General features: G+C 46.1%; 1 long non-coding RNA gene across 1 annotated transcript; it reads right to left on the reverse strand.

Annotated features, from left to right (window-relative positions):
- Positions 1-7,949: 7,949 nt before the first annotated feature.
- Positions 7,950-17,127, reverse strand: LOC122931048. Its single transcript, XR_006388204.1, has 3 exons — positions 16,988-17,127; positions 10,011-10,121; positions 7,950-8,112 (listed from the first exon to the last, which is right to left on the reverse strand). It is a non-coding gene; the product is annotated as an uncharacterized LOC122931048 (long non-coding RNA).
- Between the last annotated feature and the right edge of the window lie 3,249 nt (positions 17,128-20,376).

Below are 20,376 nucleotides of genomic sequence, written 5' to 3' on the forward strand. Positions count from 1 at the left end.
TTCTTGAGGTCATGCCACAGCATCTCAATCGGGTTGAGGTCAGGACTCTGACTGGGCCACTCCAGAAGGCGTATTTTCTTATGTTTAAGCCATTCTGTTGTTGATTTACATCTATGCTTTGGGTCTTCTGTTGAGCTTCAGCTGGTGGACAGATGGCCTTAAGTTCTCCTGAAAAATGTCTTGATAAACTTGGGAATTCATTTTTCCTTCGATGATAACATTCCGTCCAGGCCCTGATGCAGCAAAGCAGCCCCAAACCATGATGCCCCCACCACCATACTTCACAGTTGGAATGAGGTTTTGATGTTGGTGTGCTGTGCCTCTTTTTCTCCACACATAGTGTTGTGTGTTTCTTCCAAACAACTCAACTTTGGTTTTATCTGTCCACAGACTATTTTGCTAGTACTGCTGTGGAACATCAAGGTGCTCTTGTGCAAACTGTAAACGTGCAGCAATTTTTTTTGGGACAGCAGTGGCTTCCTCTATGGTATCCTCCCATGAAATCCATTCTTGTTTAGTGTTTAACGTATTGTATATTCGCTAACAGGGATGTTAGCATATGCCAGAGACTTTTGTAAGTCTTTAGCTGACACTCTAGGATTCTTCTTCACCTCATTGAGCAGTCTGCGCTGTACTCTTGCAGTCATCTTTACAGGATAGCCACTCCTAGGGAGACTAGCAGCAGTGCTGAACTTTCTCAATTTATAGACAATTTGTTTTACCATGGACTGATGAACAGCGAGGCTTTTGGAGATACTTTTATAACCCTCTCCAGATTTATGCAAGTCAACAATTCCTAATCGTAGTTCTTCTGAGAGCTCTTTTGTGCGAGGCATCATTCACATCAGGCAATGAGTCTTGTGAAAAGCAAACCCAGAACTGTTTTTTTTTTTTTTTTCCAGGGCAGGGCAGCTGTAACCAACACCTTCAATCTTATCTCATTGATTGGACTCCAGTTGGCTGACACCTCACTCCAATTAGCTCTTGGAGATGTCATTAGTCTAGGGGTTCACATACTTTTTCCACCTGCACTGTGAATGTTTATAGGGTATGTTCAATAAAAACATGGCAACATTTAATTCTTTGTGTGTTATTAGTTTAAGCAGACTGTGATTGTCTATTGTTGTGACTTAGATGAAGATCAGATCACATTTTATGACCAATTTGTGCAGAAATCAATATCATTCCCAAGGGTTCACATACTTTTTCTTGCAACTGTATGTCAGTCACCAGGACTACGGGATGAACAACGTCATTCCACTGCTTCATGTCCTGGAACAGATCCTGGTAAATCTGGCTGGTCAGGGGACTGGAGACGTGGCGCCTAGATCTCATGGCCACATGAGACTTGTGGGGGCTGAACTGGAGGAGGACATTGGAGCACAAGCAATGTGTAGCGAAATGGGTGGTTTTTCTACACAGGTGACAGGAGAGGAGGAGCAGTAGCAGCCAGAGGAGCTACATGGTGATGAGGAAGATGAGGCAGAGGACCCAGACACACCGGGGCAGTATGGAGTGGAGATGGAGGCAGGGAGTCCCTCCGAGTCACTTGTACAAATAGCCCGATGCATGCTCACTTGCTTGCGTAGTGACAGCCAAATTGTTACCATTCGGCAGAGGGATGACTTCTGGCTCTCCTCTCGCTACCGGTCCAAAATGGCTGCCCTTTTTACACCCGCTGAGAGGGAGGACAAACTGAACTACTATAGAGACATCCTATGTAGTCAGTTGGCCGCTGCCTATCTGTGCCATCATCCATCCTCTCGCAGGTCTGATCGGGGGGCCCTCTTTGCTCATGTTCCATTGCCATGGCTGCTGTGGCAGGGTGTGGGGGGTAGGAGCAGTTCTAGCTCCATCAACAGCAATTTGAGTCTAGAGTTGCTGGTGAGCAGCTTTCTTTATCCGCCTAGTGAAGAAACTACTAACCAGCAGCAGCAAGAACTGCAGCAGGACCTGAACCAGCAGGTGGTGGCATACTTGGACAGCACCCTGCCACCCCACATTGAAGATCCGCTGGGCTACTGGGCAGCCAAACTGGATTTGTGGCCACAACTGGCAGAGTTGTCTTGCCTGGCCAGTAGTGTGGCGGGGGCCATAGTTACCCCAAGAAAAACTCACCTGTCCACCCAAAATTTGGAGAGTCTGACCTTTGTCAAGATGAATCAGGCGTGGATCAGCCAGGATTTCCACCCACCAATGCCTGATGCATCAGACTAGATCATCCATGGTGCCACACCAACACTTTGACAAAAGAGACCGGTTTCTTCTGGCTACCTGCCTCAGCTATTATTCTGATGCTGCCACCTGCCTGATGCCAAACATTTACCCACCATCTTCAGCTGGTATTGGCATTGGCACCCACCTCCCCACTCTGTCACCGGGTCACTCTGTGGTCTCCTGATGCTGCTGCCACCTTCACACTATTTCATCTTGCCACTCTGTGGCCTCTTGATGATGCTACTGCCACCTCCAGACTGTCATTGAGCCACCCTGTGGCCTCCTCCTGATGATGCTGCCACCTCCAGACTCTGTCATTGTGCCACTCTGTGGCCTACTCCTGATGCTGCTGCTGCTACCTCCACACTGTCATTGTGCCACCCTCTGGCCTCCTACTGATGCTGCTTCTGCTGCCACCTCCACACTGTCATTATGCAACTTTGTGGCCTCCTCCTGATGCTGCTGCCACCTCCAGACTCTGTCATTGGGCCATATTTGGTCTCCTTATGCTGCTTCCAACCCATGTCATACGGCCACTCTGGACTTCTCATGCTGTTCCCACCCTCCCCACTTCATGACTGGGCCACTATGTTGCCTTTTGGCCTGGCTGACATCATTTATTTGACCCTTCTTCTGATCTGTCAGAATGAAGGAAAAAAATGAGACGCACAACGGATCCAGTCTGTGTAACAGCTGTAAGGCCTGCATGACATGTTCCCTATTTTGCATCAGAATTGGCTTATGATTTGGTAGCCAAAAGCAGGTACAAAACACAGAAGACATGCAAATATTCCATTCATGTGTCATCTCTGTTTTGGATCCACTCCTTTTTTTGGCTTTAGCGATACTGATGGATTACTGACCAAATGCTGACTAAGTGAAGGCGGATGCTCCATGGACAGGATTAGTGTTTTTGGAGGTTATTGTTCTGACGGATCAAAGGAAGGGCAAAATAATCAGTGACGTCAACACCAACGTACTGCTGACACCCTCTCTACTCTGTCGGGGGGCTCTACTTGTATAAGCGTTTAATAGAACAGGTGCTGTAGACATCTATGTGGAATCTGCTGCGGACGGTGTAAAAGGAATGCGCTTTTTCTTGATGCACACACTTGAGTTCACAATTGAGTTATTTGGTCAGTTTTGGCCCCGTAACTGCCTAAATAAGTGAAGTATTCAGTGACTCTAAGAGCGACGCCTGTGTTATACTGACTCACAGTATTGTTTCACTACCACAGCAGACTCTCTATGCGTGTTACTGCAAGGCACAGTGTTCTACACCACTATAAAGGCTTTCTGCAGCCAGGAAAGCAGTTTTTTTAGCGTGATTCGCTGCAAATAAATTCTGATCAAACCAAATTTTTTCGAAAAATTTGGCGAACCGGCCAAACCAAGTTTCGCTCATCTCTATCTAATAACACAGCGTGATTAAAGGTCTAGGGTTCAATGAAAATTCACGCAGAAAGAAAAATAGCTGGGTGTATTTTACATAATATTCTTCCCCGTTCTCCCTCCTAGGTTAATGGTAAATATTAATTTATGTTCTCCAGGCTGTCTATACTGCACCCAGATTTAGCAATCACTTGCTTGTCTTGTCCATATAGTGTAGTTTTCATAAAAGTTTATCATTGATATTCGTAAGTCTTCCATATTCATGACCAATCTGCCGATTGACAGCTATCTCCCAATTACTGTCCATAGGGAGAAAACTGACAATCAGGGCAGTGGGAGCAGCAACTCATGAATACTGAGAACTCCTGGCTCACATAGTGTTCAGCTCGTACTCTACCCAATGAACTGTGATTTTATGAAAACTTCCCTATTTTACCAAGTGGCAGAGAACTGAAGTCAGGACATCTGCCACTATGTTATGCTGCTGTCAGGGCAGACAAAACTGGTGACAGATTCCCTTGAAGCTAAAATAAAAATGTAATAAAGCAATGAAGTGATCAGCTGGTAAACCGAGAGACAGTCACAACTTAGTAAATCATAGTGTGATCACGGCTACTTTAGTCATCCATTACTTTGCTTTTGTTGTTTGGGATGTAAATACAGAAAATGAAACAAATGCATTCATATTATAATAAAATGATAAGATTTTTATTGTTTGCAGAAGCCGGAGATGAATTTGTCGGCAACAGACTAAAAGGGGGACAAACTGATACAGCAACGACCCATCAATACAATGATTAACTGTCATTACACTCATCATAAATGAGTGTGATCCATAAAGGATCTATTTAAAAATAAAAAAGCAATCCCATTCATGACCTCCCGCTATGGGCCAGACCGGAGAGTCACTATGTATCACCACTGGAGGACCTGGTGTCTTTGTATTCCATTCACTAAAAAAGACTTGGCTTTAAAAAGCCAGTCGCCATCTCAATTACTAAAAGGGGGTCGTCATAGTAAGACAATTAAATTAATTGATGACAAATAACTTGAAAAAATTATATGTATTTAAAAAATTCAAATGTACTGATTAGGATTTTCTTGCTTTTTGACCTTGCGCCTAGCACTATTTTCTGTTAGCTGAATGTTGTAATCATTTTAAGCAAACTATGTTGCAAGTACATGGCTCCTAGATGACCGCATCCCTAGGTCATTACCCAGACAGCAATGGCAAGTCCTGTTCTGTAACTACTGCAAATTACCACACTTATCGCTCCTAGCGGAGCACATACATTGCATGTGTGCAAATTCTGGTAAGTAAACTATGTTAAATTGCATCATGTGTAGTGTAGATGTCTGTGAGCACGAACTCTAAATTAAACTGGCTGACATTAGCGATGTGCTAATGTCAGCTGAACCCAACTAGCCTATTCCTACTTTCATCCATGCCCCGTTACTCCAGAAATATAACTTTTATAATATGCAAATTAGCCTCTAGGTGCAGGGGGGGTGTTGCTCCTAACTCCTAGAGGCTCCGTTCTCCCACCTCTGTCTCCTCCCTCCAAGTCTTGATTGACAGGACCAGGCAGTGTTCGCATCCTCCTGCGGCCCTGAGTGCATGATAAATCTCGCGCCTGCGCCGTGCCGTTTAGTATTCGGCGCAGGCATAGTGAAGGAAGGATGCTCACTGGCTGCCGACTTCCTTACTGCACCTGTGTGCTGTCCGCATTTTTTGCAGACCCATTGAAATAAATGGGTCTGCATCCTATCTGCAAAAAAAACGGAACGGACACGGAAACAAAATACGTTCGTGTGCATGTAGCCTTACTGTAATGTACTGTAATGTTTTCAAATAGTGTTGAGCGTGAATAGTCAAATAGGGAATTTTAATCTCAAATATCGGCACTTTGAGAATTCTCGAATATTTCGAATATAGTGCTATATATTCGTACAGGTCATCAATAATAAAAGTACATTCCTCGTTTGGTGTCTTGAAGATGTGTTTGGTTTTATGCTTGTTTATTGCACCTATGGTCCTGGGTTCCCGTGTGTTGTGTGTTGTGTGCCGAGTCCTGTTGTCTGTGGTCAGTACTTCCACATGGGTTCCAGGCTTTGTGTCTGTGGCAGGTGAGTGTTATGCTTGTGGCAAGTACCTGCCATTGCCATTGTATTATTTCTTAATAGAGAATGCTAAGTAAATTAGGGATGGAGGGGTTAAAAAAAAAAAAAAAAAATTAAACTCACCTCATCCACTTGTTCGCTCAGCCCGGCTCATCTTCTTTCAGGACCTGGGAAGAAAAGGACCTTTGGTGACATCACTGCACTCATCACATGGTCCATCACCATGGTGATGGACCATGTGATGAGCGCAGTGACGTCACCAAAGGTTCTTTTTCTCCCAGGTCCTCAAAGAAGAAAGAAGACGAGCCGGGCTGAGCGAACAAGTGGATGAGGTGAGTTTAATTATTTATTTTTAATTTTTTAACCCCTCCATCCCTAATTTACTTAATAAAGAAAAAGAGGAAAAGTCCAGCTCGATTAAATGTTACCTTTATTTTTCAGTGCGGATTAAAAGCCAGTTACACTCCAGTCAACAGGTTTCGGATCAAAGACAATAGCGATCCTTCCTCATGACACACACATACTAAGGGGGAGGTTGCATATATAGTGCCACCACCTGGAACAGGTGGACACACTAACTGCAAGCCCCTCCTTACAATGAAATTGACAGCACATGCTAAAAAGCATGGTGAGTAAAAACAAAGGAACACACATGGCTTATGGATCAAAAAATTCAGCAGTATAGCATCAAGTCGTGTTTGCGGTTAAGTCCATTTGGTATGGTGGACCCCATTTTGAAGATCCAGAACGACTCACGGTTCAAAAGCTTCTTCTTGTAATTACCACCCCTAGATGGTGGAGTAACCCTCTCCAAACCCTGCACAATTAGACCCTCTAATCGAGCTGGACTTTTCCTCTTTTTCTTTACTCAAGTTATGCTGTGGTTCCCAGCATGGTCCGTGCTCGGTGCAACAGGGTTTGAGCACACCTACCTCTTTCTTTTTGCCTAATTTACTTAAATGTATTAAGAATGCTATTGTTTTCCCTTATAACCATGTTATAAGGAAAAATAATAAAGATCGGGTCCCCATCACCTAGCAACCATGTGTGAAAGATCGCACCGCATCCGCACTTGCTTGCGGATGCGGTGTCAACGTTTTGGTCCCCGAGCCACTTAGTTATCACTTTTGCCTTATGGCACGGTGCTCCATCGTGCTGGAAAATGCATTGTTCTTCACCAAACTGTTGTTGGAAGAAGTTGCTGTTGGAGGGTGTTTTGGTACCTTTATTCATGGCTGTGTTTTTGGGCGAAATTGTGAGTGAGCCCACTCCCTTGGATCAGAAGCAACCCCACACATGAATGGTCTCAGGATGCTTTACTGTTGGCATGACACAGGACTGATGGTAGCGCTCACCTTTTCTTCTCCGGACAAGCCTTTTTCCTGATGCCCCAAACAATCGGAAAGAGGCTTCATCGGAGAATATGACTTTGCCCCAGTCCTCAGCAGTCCATTCACCATATTTTCTGCAGAAGATCAATCTGTCCCTGATGTTTTTTTTTGGAGAGAAGTGGCTTCTTTGCTGCCCTTCTTGACACCAGGCCATCTTCCAAAAGTCTTCGCCTCACTGTGCGTGCAGATGCGCTCACACCTGCCTGCTGCCATTCCTGAGCAAGCTCTGCACGGGTGGCACTCCGATCCCGCAGCTGAATCCTCATTAGGAGACGATCCTGGCGCTTGCTCGACTTTCTTGGACGCCCTGAAGCCTTCTTAACAAGAATTGAACCTCTTTCCTTGAAGTTCTTAATGATCCTATAAATTGTTGATTGAGGTGCAATCTTAGTAGCCACAATATCCTTGCCTGTGAAGCCATTTTTATGCAACGCAATGATGGCTGCATGCGTTTCTTTGCAGGTCACCATGGTTAACAATGGAAGAACAATGATTTCAAGCATCACCCTTCTTTTAACATGTCAAGTCTGCTATTTTAACCCAATCAGCCTGACATAATGATCTCCAGCCTTGTGCTCGTCAACATTCTCACCTGAGTTAACAAGACGATTACTGAAATGATCTCAGCAGGTCCTTTAATGACAGCAATGAAATGCAGTGGAAAGGTTTTTTGGGGATTAAGTTAATTTTCATGGCAAAGAAGGGTCTATGCAATTCATCTGATCACTCTTCATAACATTCTGGAGTATATGCAAATTGCTATTATAAAAACTTAAGCAGCAACTTTTCCAATATTTATGTAATTCTCAAAACTTTTGGCCACGACTGTATAAATTAGTGATCTGGAGTCAGGGGCAGCAGTACTATTCATGCAGTGCTGTACTTCACACGGCTTGGAGGAGGTGTCAGACTCCCTTTAAGTTAGAAGTTACTCATAATCTGATAATCAGAAGAATTTTTCACCTTTTCCAGAGACAGTCCAGTGAGGAAACTACAATGAAATGAGGAATCAACATGAGCCACGTGGTCTGTAGTCATTTTGGCGAGTTTATTAGGACATGATAGGCAAAAACACTGATTGATTCATGTAAGGTCTCATGCACACAACAGTATTTTTTTGCGGTCCGTAAAAAGGGGTTCCGTTGTTCCGTGATCCGTGTCCGTTTTTGTTTCCGTGTGTCTTCCTTTATTTTTGGAGGATCTCCAGACATGAAGGAAAGTAATAAAAAAATCTAAGTCAAGTTTGCCATGCAAATGATAGGAAAAAAACGGACGCGGATGACAATCATGTGTGCCTCCGTGTTTTTTCATGGACCCATTGACTTGAATGGGTCTGCGAACCGTTGTCCGTGAAAAAAAATAGGACAGGTCTTATTTTTTTCACAGACTGGAAACACGGATCACGGACGCAGATGACAAACGGTGCATTAGCCACGTTTTCCACGGACCCATTGAAAGTCAATGGGTCCGCAGAAAATCACGGAAAACGGAACAATGGACACAACGACGGTCGTGTGCATGAGACCTAAGGCTGAGTTCACATCACCGCTAGTAATTTCCATTGTTCTGCTCAGTTATAGGAACAGAACAACAAAAATAACTGACACAAACGGATGTGACTACAATAGAGTCCATTCACTTTATATTCAGAAAGCTGTTTTGTTTTTTTACCTGACAAGATTGTTCGGTCTTTTTGATGGAATCTGCAATGGGGGTCCCGAACGGAGCTTGTAACTCACCACGCCTGCTGCCGATCATAGGCGTGCAGGAACGAAAACTATCATTTGTGCCTTATTAAAGACTTCAATGCACCACTGTTCACTATATAAATATAGGCAAATTGATCCCTTTATAGACTTGTATCAGTATGTAAAGGTTATTACCGCTTCTGTTGCACATATTTGGGATAGATGTGGACACAGGGATGGACTGGAAACTAAAAGTGGTCATGAAAAAAAAAAAAAAAAAAGTGGCCCCAGGTTGTAGGGGGGACCAAACTGAAACAAGGAGGGGCAACACAAGTCGGCAGAGCCAACACATGTAGGCAGGGACAACAGAAGTAGGCAGGGACAATAGTACCATAGTGCAGAACAAAATACCGCCCTGAGGACGCCAATACAGTTGAATTCAGGAGGGCATCTGCAGCCGCTGGCCAGGTACATATGTGCCTGATGCTCCGACATTAATTAATGCTTAGAGCATTAAATGTTTATGTACCTGGCTGGCAGCCATGAGGAGGCCTCAGGTGGCCCCCTGGACATTGGCTACTGGGCCATCCTCCAGGTTTTTATTGATCTCTATGAAGAGCAAATATTCGGCTGGATATTTGAGTATCCAGCCACAGCCTTAGGCATCTTGCACACGACTGTGTTTCCCCGTGGCCGTATTGTGGTCCGCATACGGCCGTGTGCATTCCGCATCCACATGAATGGGTCCGCAAATCCGGAGATGTGATTTGGAACGGAACGGAACCACGGAACGGAAGCACTACGGAGTTCTATCTTTTTGCGGAACTGAGGGATCACGGACCCCTTTCAAGTGAATAGGTCGGAGATCCACATGCGGCTGGCCCACGGTCAGTTCCCGTGCATTGCGGACCGCAATTTGCGGTCTATGATATTATGGAGGGTAGTGATCCCTGGCTGCATGGATCAGACAGCAACTGCTCTAGAACAGTGCAATGTGATTGACTTGTTTTTGAATCTTTCCAAAAATACCCCTTAAATAGTAAGACCAGAATTATGATTTTGAGAAGCCAGTGAACTACTCATGGCCTGAAAATGGGAATAGACAAAAAGGAACCACTGCGTGGTTTTCTTGCTATGATTCACAGCATTACAACATAAGGTAATGAGAGAATTGTGAAATTGTAAAAAATTCTTTCCTCACACTTCAGTCAGTAAGAGACTATACCCTCGTATTTGGGTGGCAGAGATTCTGTCTTCTGTTCTGGAGGTTGAAGAGGACAATTCCTGTCATTATGATAAATCCCCACTAAAGCTGAAGAGACAGCAAGTAAAAAATAAATGAAAATAGTATTAATGTTCTCTATGCAGCCATTAAGTACATTAAATATCAACTCTGCAAAATTCATTGACACCAAAAAGTGTTGTATAAGGCTGGATTTACACAAGCGAGTGTCACTCTCCAGACTCGCAACGCAGCACTGACGGGAGTCGCATAGCATTATATTGATTTATGATGTTATGTAACCCTTAGGCCCCTTTCACACGGGCGAGTTTTCCGTGCGGGTGCGATGCGTGCGGTGAACGTATTGCACCCGCACTGAATCCTGACCCATTCATTTCTATGGGGCTGTGCACATGAGCGGTGATTTTCACGCATCACTTGTGCGTTGAGTGAAAATCGCAGCATGCTCTATATTGTCCGATTTTCACGCGACACAGGCCCCATAGAAGTGAATGGGAAGCGTGAAAATCGCATAGCATCCGCAAGCAAGTACGGATGCAGTGCGATTTTCACGCACGGTTGCTAGGAGACGATCGGGATGGAGACCCGATCATTATTATTTTCCCTTATAACATGGTTATAAGGGAAAATAATAGCATTCTGAATACAGAATGCATAGTAAAACAGCGCTAGAGGGGTAAAAAAAAAAAAAATTATAATAATTTAACTCACCTTAGTCCACTTGATCGCGAAGCCCGGCATCTCCTTGTGTCTCCTCTGCTGAACAGGACCTGGGGTGAGCTGCTGCATTAAATAGAGGTTAAGGACCTTTGATGACGTCACTCCGGTCATCACATGGTCTTTTACCATGGTGAATCACCATGGTAAAAGATCATGTGACGTACCATGTGATGACCGGAGTGACGTCATCAAAGGTCCTTAACCTCTATTTAATGCAGCAGCTCACCCCAGGTCCTGTTCAGCAGAGGAGACACAAGGAGATGCCGGGCTTCGCGATCAAGTGGACTAAGGCGAGTTAAAAAAAAAATTAACCCCTCTAGCGCTGTTTTACTATGCATTCTGTATTCAGAATGCTATTATTTCCCCTTATAACCATGTTATAAGGGAAAATAATACAATCTTCAGAACATCAATCCCAAGCCCGAACTTCTGTGAAGAAGTTCGGGTTTGGGTACCAAACATGCGCGATTTTTCTCACGCGAGTGCAACGCATGACAATGTTTTGCACTCGCGCGGAAAAATCGCGCATTTTCCCGCAACGCACCCGCCTCTTATCCGGGCAAAAAAACTGACGCCCGTGTGAAAGAGGCCTTACAGTTCTGGAATGTATTTGATAACACTGACAGCATTATGTCAGTGTTATCCAATACATTCCAGACCTCTAAGGGTTACATAGCATCATAAATCAATATAATGCTATGTGAACCTGACAGTGCTGGAAGTTCAGGACGGGAGCTGCACTGCAAATCCAGAGCGTGACACTCGCTCGTGTGAAACCAGCCTAACACTCGACAATTTCTCCCACAAAAGGTCAAGAACAACTGATCAAAAGAAATGAATCCTTTAAAATCCATCAACACATAAAAAACTATTGTTCCCTTACGTCCTACCAGCAGCACAGATGGGGTTAACTGCCCCCTGTGGACTGGTAGGACCGGCGGAATTTTTAATGAGCCCAAGAACCAATAAATGATCTTCAGCTCCCTGAAAGGGAGGAGATCACCTCCCAGCCCACCGTGTTTTTTCTGTCCTTTGGACAGGTGGACTGGCGGATCGCTCCCCTTCTGGGAGCTGAAGAGAGTTTAGGGGCTCTTTTTTCCATCTTATAGGAAATTGCCCTTTTTTTATTTTGCCTTTATCGCCTTTATTTTAGGAGTCATTGCGGATACAGGTTACCGTCGGGGGAGAGGGGTTCTCCCCCTCTCTTTTTCCACTTGTTGCGGCGTCTTACGGTGTCTCCTCCTCTCCTTGCCGACAGGTGTGTGGCACCATGGGCGCCGCCATCTTCCGGAAGGGATGCGCACTTAGTGTGCTACGTCACTACCGGTTTGTTCGTCTGATGCGGTGAGCTTTAGTTTAAGGCTCACCGCTCGTTTCTTTCTCTCTATCAGAACCCTGAAGGTTCAGGATACCTGGGGAGTCCCATGGGTCAATTTGAGCCTGGTATAGGCCCTATTACTTCTCTGGGCTGGTTTCGAGTGAGGCCCCACCCAGTGGGCGGGGCTTCCTCTTTTTAAGCGCCCAGAGCCTGTCATTCAGTGCTCTGGTTGCGTCGCTTTCACAAGCTAGCTCCAGAGTTCCATGTGCTTGATATATATTCTAGTATATCGCTTGGCTTGTTTTTTTTTCACAGCTACTAATTTCTTCAGTGCTGGTGGGCGCCCATATGGTCTCGTTTTCACCTCCACTTGATATTTGTAGGTGTTATGACCTGTTTGTTCTTTTTCTTACAGTTATGGCTTCGCCTAAGAATCCTGATCAGCGGAAGTCTGCGGCCAAAAGGAAACATTTGGCCTGTTATGAGTGTAATGGAGGACAATTACCCTTACTCAAGGTGCGAGAGTTGCCGCACACAGTCATCCACGGAACCCACGATGCAGGAGATGTTTCAATGGACAAAAACCTACGTGGATGATTCCATTAAGGGAGTAGTGCGCCTGCTGAATGAGAGGCTACCAGGATCCTCTCAGACTCCCATGGATGTGGCTGCACCGGTCGAGAGACCTACTCCCTGTTCGGTGGGGTCTTCTTCCGAGGAAGAAGAATTAACTTCTTGCTTTTTTCCCCCAGAGAAAACGTAGAAGTTGCTGAAGTCCATCATGTCGGGGGACCAGGATGTTGACATGGGGGAGTCCTCCGATCCCGCCGGACAGACACAGCGTGTCTTTAGAGCGGATGAGACCCTCCTCTCTGTGATGCGTACAGAGTGGAGAAAGCCTGAGAAAGGCCCAGTCCTTACCAGGAAGTTTAAGCTCATGTATCCGATGGCTAAACCCTTGGTGGAATCGTGGGGTTCCGTTCCCAAGGTGGACATGGCAATAGCCAAGTTGTCCAAACGCACTCTGGTCCCTGCAGACGATGGGTCTAGCCTGCAGGACCCTCTAGACCGGAGGGCAGAGTGCACCCTTAGAAGGGGTTACACGGCGTCTGCTGCCTCCGCATTAACATCAATTGCGGCCACTGAGGTAGCCTCCTTTTTACGCTCCAAGCTTAACCAGATCCAGACGGACGTGGACCAGAGCGTATCTAGAGACGACATCTTGGCAGCCTTTAAGTCAGCCAATCTGGCCATGGATTTCTTGGTCGATTCCACCCAAATGCAGCTGAAGCTGGCCGCCAAGACTATGGCTCTGGTTTCAGCTGCCCGCAGACCGCTTTGGCTGAAGCCATGAATCGCGGACAACGCGTCCAAGTTCAATCTTTGCGTGCTCCCCTTCGAGCCGGATAGGCTGTTCGGGTCCGAATTGGACAGAATCATGGAGGGACTCTCTGACAAGAAAGGGAAGAGTCTCCCCCAGCAGCCCTTTCGGGGTCGCCCCAGGCAGGATAAGAAGGACGGAGGCCGTCCAGGGCAGCAGGCTAGGCGCAGAGATTGGGGGGGGGCGTCTCGTAGATTCTCGAGACGCTCCTGCAAAACCACCAGGGAGGCAAACCCTCCTGACTATGGGCCTCTCCGAGGCTCTTGGATAAGCCCTACTGCCCCTGCAGTATCTCCTCTAGATTTTCCCGTACCCCTCCCCCAAATTCCCGTGGGGGGCCGTCTCTCCCACTTCAAGGACGTTTGGGCCCAGCAAATTGCAGATCCCTGGGTTCAGGATATAATTTCTGCCGGTTACCGGGTAGATCTCATCTCCCCCCTCCGGAGAGATTCATCACAACGCGAAACTTCGGGCCTGCCAAACAAAGGATCCTAGAATCCTATATTCAGGACTATATCTCCAAGGGAGCCCTGGAGAAGGTGCCGGCAGGGGAGAGAGGCCTAGGGATTTATTCTCCAGTGTTCCTGGTTCCCAAGAAGACGGGAGATCTCCGGATGATCATCGACTTGAGATTCCTCAATCGATTTATAAGGAAAACCAGCTTTCGCATGGAAACCATATCCTCAATACTGGGGACGTCATGGCCACTCTGGACCTCAAGGATGCGTATCTTCACATCCCGATCCATTCCACTTCCCGGAAGTTCCTCAGGATCGCGGTCCAGATTTTAGGGGTTCGCAGGCACTTTCAGTTTGCCGCGCTTCCCTTCGGAATCTCTTCTGCCCCCCTTATCTTCACCAAGGTGGTGGTAGCTTTGAGACTTCAAGGACTGACTATTATTCCCTATCTGGACGATTGGCTTTTCATAGCCTCTTCAGTTCCGATCCTTACCCACCATCTTCAGATCGCAATCTCCTTTCTCTTCCGCCTAGGCTGGATCATCAACTGGCAGAAGTCGAATGTGAGCCCATCGACTTCAATCCATTATTTAGGATTCGTGGTCGACTCTGTGGAGATGTCCCTCCAGTTGACTCCAGAAAGGAGAGCGCGGGTTCAGGACCTGGCAAGGGTCCTTTATGTCCCTCGTCGAGTCTCTATCCGGACTCTCATGAAGATGCTGGGGCTCATGTCAGCGGCTGCGTCCGCAGTCCCTTGGGCACTATGGCACCTCCGTCCTCTTCAGTCGGAGGTCCTACGCTTATGGAACGGCAGCCCTGCGGGGCTAGATTCTCTGTGCTCCCTGTCCGGTCGAACCCGGAATTCCCTCAGATGGTGGTTCCATCTGCCAGCAGGGAAGTCTATGACCCAACCAGCTTGGGTCATATTGACTACAGATGCGTCCCTTGTAGGCTGGGGCGCTCACCTGGACGGATCCCCAGTACAGGGATCTTGGTCTCCTCTGGAGCGGCATCTTTCTTCCAATCTTCGCGAGATGCGAGCTATCCGGCTAGCCCTCCTTCACTTCGCCCCTCAGATTCGGGGCAAGGCAGTGAAAGTCCAGTCAGACAATATGACTGCGGTTCTCTATATAAACAAGCAGGGAGGCACAAGATCATTGCCCCTTCTATCAGAGATCGGGGTAATTCTTCGGTGGGCAGAGATGAAACTTTCCCATCTATCTGCCACTCATATTCGAGGCTCCCTCAATATGATAGCGGACCGCTTAAGTCGAGGATTACCGACCATGGAGTGGTCTCTGCATCCGGAGATCTTCAGGCAGTTAGTTCATAGGTGGGGTATGCCAGAGGTGGATCTCATGGCAACCAGGTTCAACGCCAAGGTGCTGAGGTTCTGTTCCCTCTACAGGGAAGACAACCCCCTGGCGATAGATGCTCTGTCGATACCGTGGAGGTTCAGGCTGGCTTACATCTTCCCTCCGTTTTCCATGATACCGAGGGTATTGATGAAAATCCGTCAGGATCAGGCCTCGGTAATAGCCATCATACCGTTCTGGCCCAGGAGATCCTGGTTTACCCAACTCATTCAGATGAGTCGGGGACAATACTGGAGACTCCCCCTGGAGCAGACCCTGGTGTTGTGGGACACTTATCTCTGCCCAGATCTGCACAGGTTCAACCTGACAGCCTGGAGGTTGATCAGTCCCTTCCCAACATAGAAGGGCTTTCCGAGTCGGTCCTGAGAACTTTGTCGCATTCCCGAGCAGAGTCTACGAAGAAGGCCTACTCCAGGATCATGAGAATCTTCATGTCATGGTGTGATTCCAAACAGGTGGCGTCTGCAGATCCGCCCCTTCCTGCGATATTACAATTTCTTCAAGATGGACTAGATAAAAAGGTCTTTCTCCAGCTACCTTGAAGGTACAGATTTGTGCCATCTCGGCCTGTCTCAACAGGCCGCATTCTCGGGACCCACTCATTAAACGCTTCCTGAAGGGAGCTGAAAGACTAAAGCCTACTATACTGAAACCCATTCCCCAGTGGGATCTTTCAGTAGTGCTCAGGGGGCTAGCATCTCCCCCCTTCGAGCCTTTGGAGGAGGTCGATTTCAGATTTCTAACTTTAAAGATGGTTTTTCTTCTGGCTGTAGCCTCAGCCAAAAGGATTTCTGAATTGCAGGCGTTCTCTGCGATTCACCCCTATATTATCTTCCTACAGGACAGAGTACTCCTGAAGTTCTTACCCTACTTCAGGCCTAAGGTGCCTACCTTCCAAAATATCAACCAGGTAATCTCCTTACCAGTTTTGTTTTCAGCCTCCTCCTCTGATACTCCAGCAAGAGACCCGCTGGATATTTCAAGGTGCCTCCAGGTGTATGTGGATAGATCCAGAGAATTCAGGATAGATGAAAATCTCCTTATCCTGTTTGCTGGTAAGTCTAAAGGCCATAAAACGTCTAAAGCCACCATTAGTCGCTGGATCAAGGAGGCCATTAGTGAGGCCTTCGTCTCCCAATCCCTAGATCCTCCGGAGTTTGTGAGAGCCCATTCTACTAGGGCTGTCTCCACCTCTGTTGCGGAAAGAAGACTTCTTCCCTTAGAGTTGATCTGTAAAGCGGCCTCCTGGAGCTCGGAGTCAATCTTCATCTCCCATTATAGGATAGATGCTAGGATGGCAGAGTTTTCGGCCTTTGGGCAGACAGTTCTTAGTTCTGCCAGGCATGAGGACCCTCCCTAGGGGATTCTTCTTGCTATCTCCCCATCTGTGCTGCTGGTAGGACGTAAGGGAATCGTTAATTTCTAACGATAATTTGTTTTCCCTTAGTCCTAACAGCAGCACACAAATATCCCACCCTAAATACATTATGCTTGTTAAAAACACGGTGGGCTGGGGGGTGATCTCCTCCCTTTCAGGGAGCTGAAGATCGTTTATTGGTTCTTGGGCTCATTAAAAATTCCGCCGGTCCTACCAGTCCACAGGGGGCAGTTAACCCCATCTGTGCTGCTGTTAGGACTAAGGGAAAACAAATTATCGTTAGAAATTAACAATTTGTACCCACGTTCCATCTCCAGAGGCCTGTATCTTTACTGAAATATGGCAGGGATGTAGCGACAGTGTCTCCCTCTTCCCAGGAGAGTCCTTGGGACGGCTTTATCTGGTACACTTCAGTGGCTGATAAGTACTGCAATATCCTCCTGGATTTTTATCTTTTATGGCTGTAATAAAATAAATATTGAACTGGATTTGTCCTAATATTTGAAAAAAAACTGAATTGGATAATGAATGTTCATGATACTGACAGACACTTTATATACTTTCTATCTCTCCCTCAAAGCTGCTATACAACAGATCAATAACTTTTATCACACTGAGTTTAAAATGCACCATATAACGCAATAGGGAAAGATGCAGTACTATATTTATCCACTAGGCTCATACATATAGCATAAATCCATTCATCATTCTCTATATCATGGTGTCTAAAAATAATAATGATCCCACAAAGGGGATCCAGTACCAACTTAATTTATTTTTGAGGTAAAGAAGGTGTGTGATGGAATCACACCAGGGCACACTGGTTCCCTGATATGCAGCCCGACTTCCAAAGGGCCATGAATTAAATCTACTACACAATGGTTGTACTTCGGTTCTACCCTACACACCTACCCGGCAGCACAGAAAACATGCTGAGAGGCGGCCGTGATAAAACTACAATCCGGCCCACCCCCATGAGAGCGGACCTCAAGCGGCACGTGTGCACTAGCGGCAGCACGGATCCGGCAGGCTGTTCACCAGGCTGCTGCTAGTGTGAAAGTAGCCTTACATGTGCACTTGGCAGCTGAAGGCACCTGTGCTGGTCCCATGTTCATATGTGTCCGTATTGCTGAAAATATAATGTTTTAATATATGCAAAGGAGCCTCTTGAAGCAATGGGGGTGTTGTCATTACACCTAGAGGCTCTACTCTCTCTGCAACTGCCGCACCCTCTGCACTTTGACAGGGCAAGGCAGTGAAAACATCATCACACCAGGACCTGTCAAGAGTTCAGAGGACATGGCAGTTGCAGAGAGCAGAGGCTCTAGGTGTAATGGTAACGCCCCCGATGCTCCTAGAAGCTAATTTGCATATTTTAAAACATTTTTCTCAGCAATGTGGGCACATATGAACATAAGACCAACACAGATGTCTTCAGCTGCCAAGTGCACATGTAACAGGCCAGAAAGTACAAATCTGCTGACATGCCCTTTAACTTTGCATTGTTGCAAAGAATGAACCCCTAGATCCTGAGTGACTGATTGAAATACAAAGATAAATACTGTTTGAGAACCCTGTATTTATATTGTATACAGTACTGGGCAGATGTACTATTCAAAATGTGGCTGGTTTTTTGCACAATTTGCGCCAAACACTGGCATACATGTTTTGCACCACATTTATCAAGTGTTCTAGACGCTTTTCAAACTTTTTTATGCCTCAGACAAGGAGAAGTGACTTAAGTGTGTCAACATTTTGTGTATTTTTTGGAGTAAAATTAAGTCGAATTGTAGGTGGTGTAAACGTAAACTAGACAGTCTAAAGATATGCCAGATTTATCATTCCTCATCAGCTACTGTAAAAGATCTTGCACAGTTTAAGACTGTCTGTATAAGCTCACGCTGTCTTACTTTTGGACAGTATTAGGCTACTTTCACACTCGCGTTTGGTGCGGATCCATCTTGTATCTGCACAGACGGATCCGCACCGATAATGCAAACGCTTGTATCCGTTCATAACGGATCCGTTTTCATTATTCATTAAAAAAAACTGTAAGTCAATGGGGGACGGATCAGTTTTCAATTGCACCATATTGGGTCAGTGAAAAACGGATCCGTCCCCATTGACTTACATTGTAAATCTAGACGGATCCGTTTGGTGCCGCGTAGTCAGACGGTCACCAGAACGCTGCAAGCTGCGTTTTAGTGACTGTCTAAAAAACACAATGCAGCCAAATCAATGCATCCTGAACGGATCCTTATCCATTCAGAATGCTTTGGGGATGAACTGATCCATTTTGGACCGCTTGTGAGAGCCCTGAAATGGATCTCACGAGCGGACCCAGAAACGCCAGTGTGAAAGTAGCCTTAATAAATCAGCCCAGTGTATTCTGACAGTCTCTTCTTCAGGCATCTAGATATCCAGCCTAAATATATTCTGACACAGACATAGTACTATATGCCATATTTTTTGCCTTCTAAGACGTACCTGATAAGACACACCTCGGTTTTAGAGGTCGTGATTCGTGAGACCTCAAATCAGACCCCCATATCAAACCTCAGATCAGACATCCATCAGACCCCCGAGACCTCAGATCAGACCTCCATTAGAGCTAATATAAATACAATTACTTAACCTACCTCTCCTACACTGTCCAGCATTCCGTCCTGCAGTCACACTCCCTAGTCTTCTTTGGGCCCGCACTGCTCTGTGACCTGAGTGCAGCGCCAGTTCTTAGTGTGCACACTACGTCCTCAGGCCTCTTGCCCACGACCGTAAGCCCGTCTGTGAGCGGGCCATATGTCCCAGAGCGGCATTGATCGTGCGCACGGGAGCGCACAGCATCATAGATTACAATGATGCTGTGGACGTAGGGCCGCCAGCGGTGCTATTGTCCTGCACTCATAAAATCATCTGAGTGCGGGGACAATAGCCCCGCGGGCGGCCCAACGTGCACAGCATAATTGTAATCTATGATGCTGTGCGCTCCTGTGCGCACAATCAATGCTGCCCGGGACATATGGCCCGCTCACAGACCATATATCTCGGAGGGCATACGGTCGTGGGCATGAAGCCTCACACTGTATGCAGTCAGGACAGTGCAGCATAGGACCAGGGAACAGTAAGTACAGCAAGCACTAGCAGCGCTTCACTCACCGCTCCCCATTCCTCCAGCATATTAATTAGCGCTTCCATAATAGAAGCGCCTATTAATCATTGCTTTATAAGACGCACTGCCATTTTCCCACCACTTTTGAGGGGAGTGGGAAAATACTGTAAATAACCCCTTCATTATTCTATTTTAATAATAATTAATTGTTCATGCTTTATTCATACTGGTTTACTGTCAATCTAAGAAGTTCTATTTGCCTAACAAACTTAGTGGTGTTAAGCTGGCTATCAGCCAAATGATTGTTCAGTCAGCAGATATCTCTTCTGACTCCTTTCAGACTCTCCCACATACAGTACAGACCAAAAGTTTGGACACACCTTCTCATTCAAAGAGTTTTCTTTATTTCCATGACTATGAAAATTGTAGATTCACACTGAAGGCATCAAAATTATGAATTAACACATGTGGAATTATATACATAACAAAAAAGTGTGAAACAACTGAAAATGTCATATTCTAGGTTCTTCAAAGTATCCACCTTTTGCTTTGATTACTGCTTTGCACACTCTTGGCATTCTCTT

The sequence above is a fragment of the Bufo gargarizans genome, chromosome 3, assembly GCF_014858855.1.
Source record: "Bufo gargarizans isolate SCDJY-AF-19 chromosome 3, ASM1485885v1, whole genome shotgun sequence".
Lineage (NCBI taxonomy): Eukaryota > Metazoa > Chordata > Amphibia > Anura > Bufonidae > Bufo > Bufo gargarizans.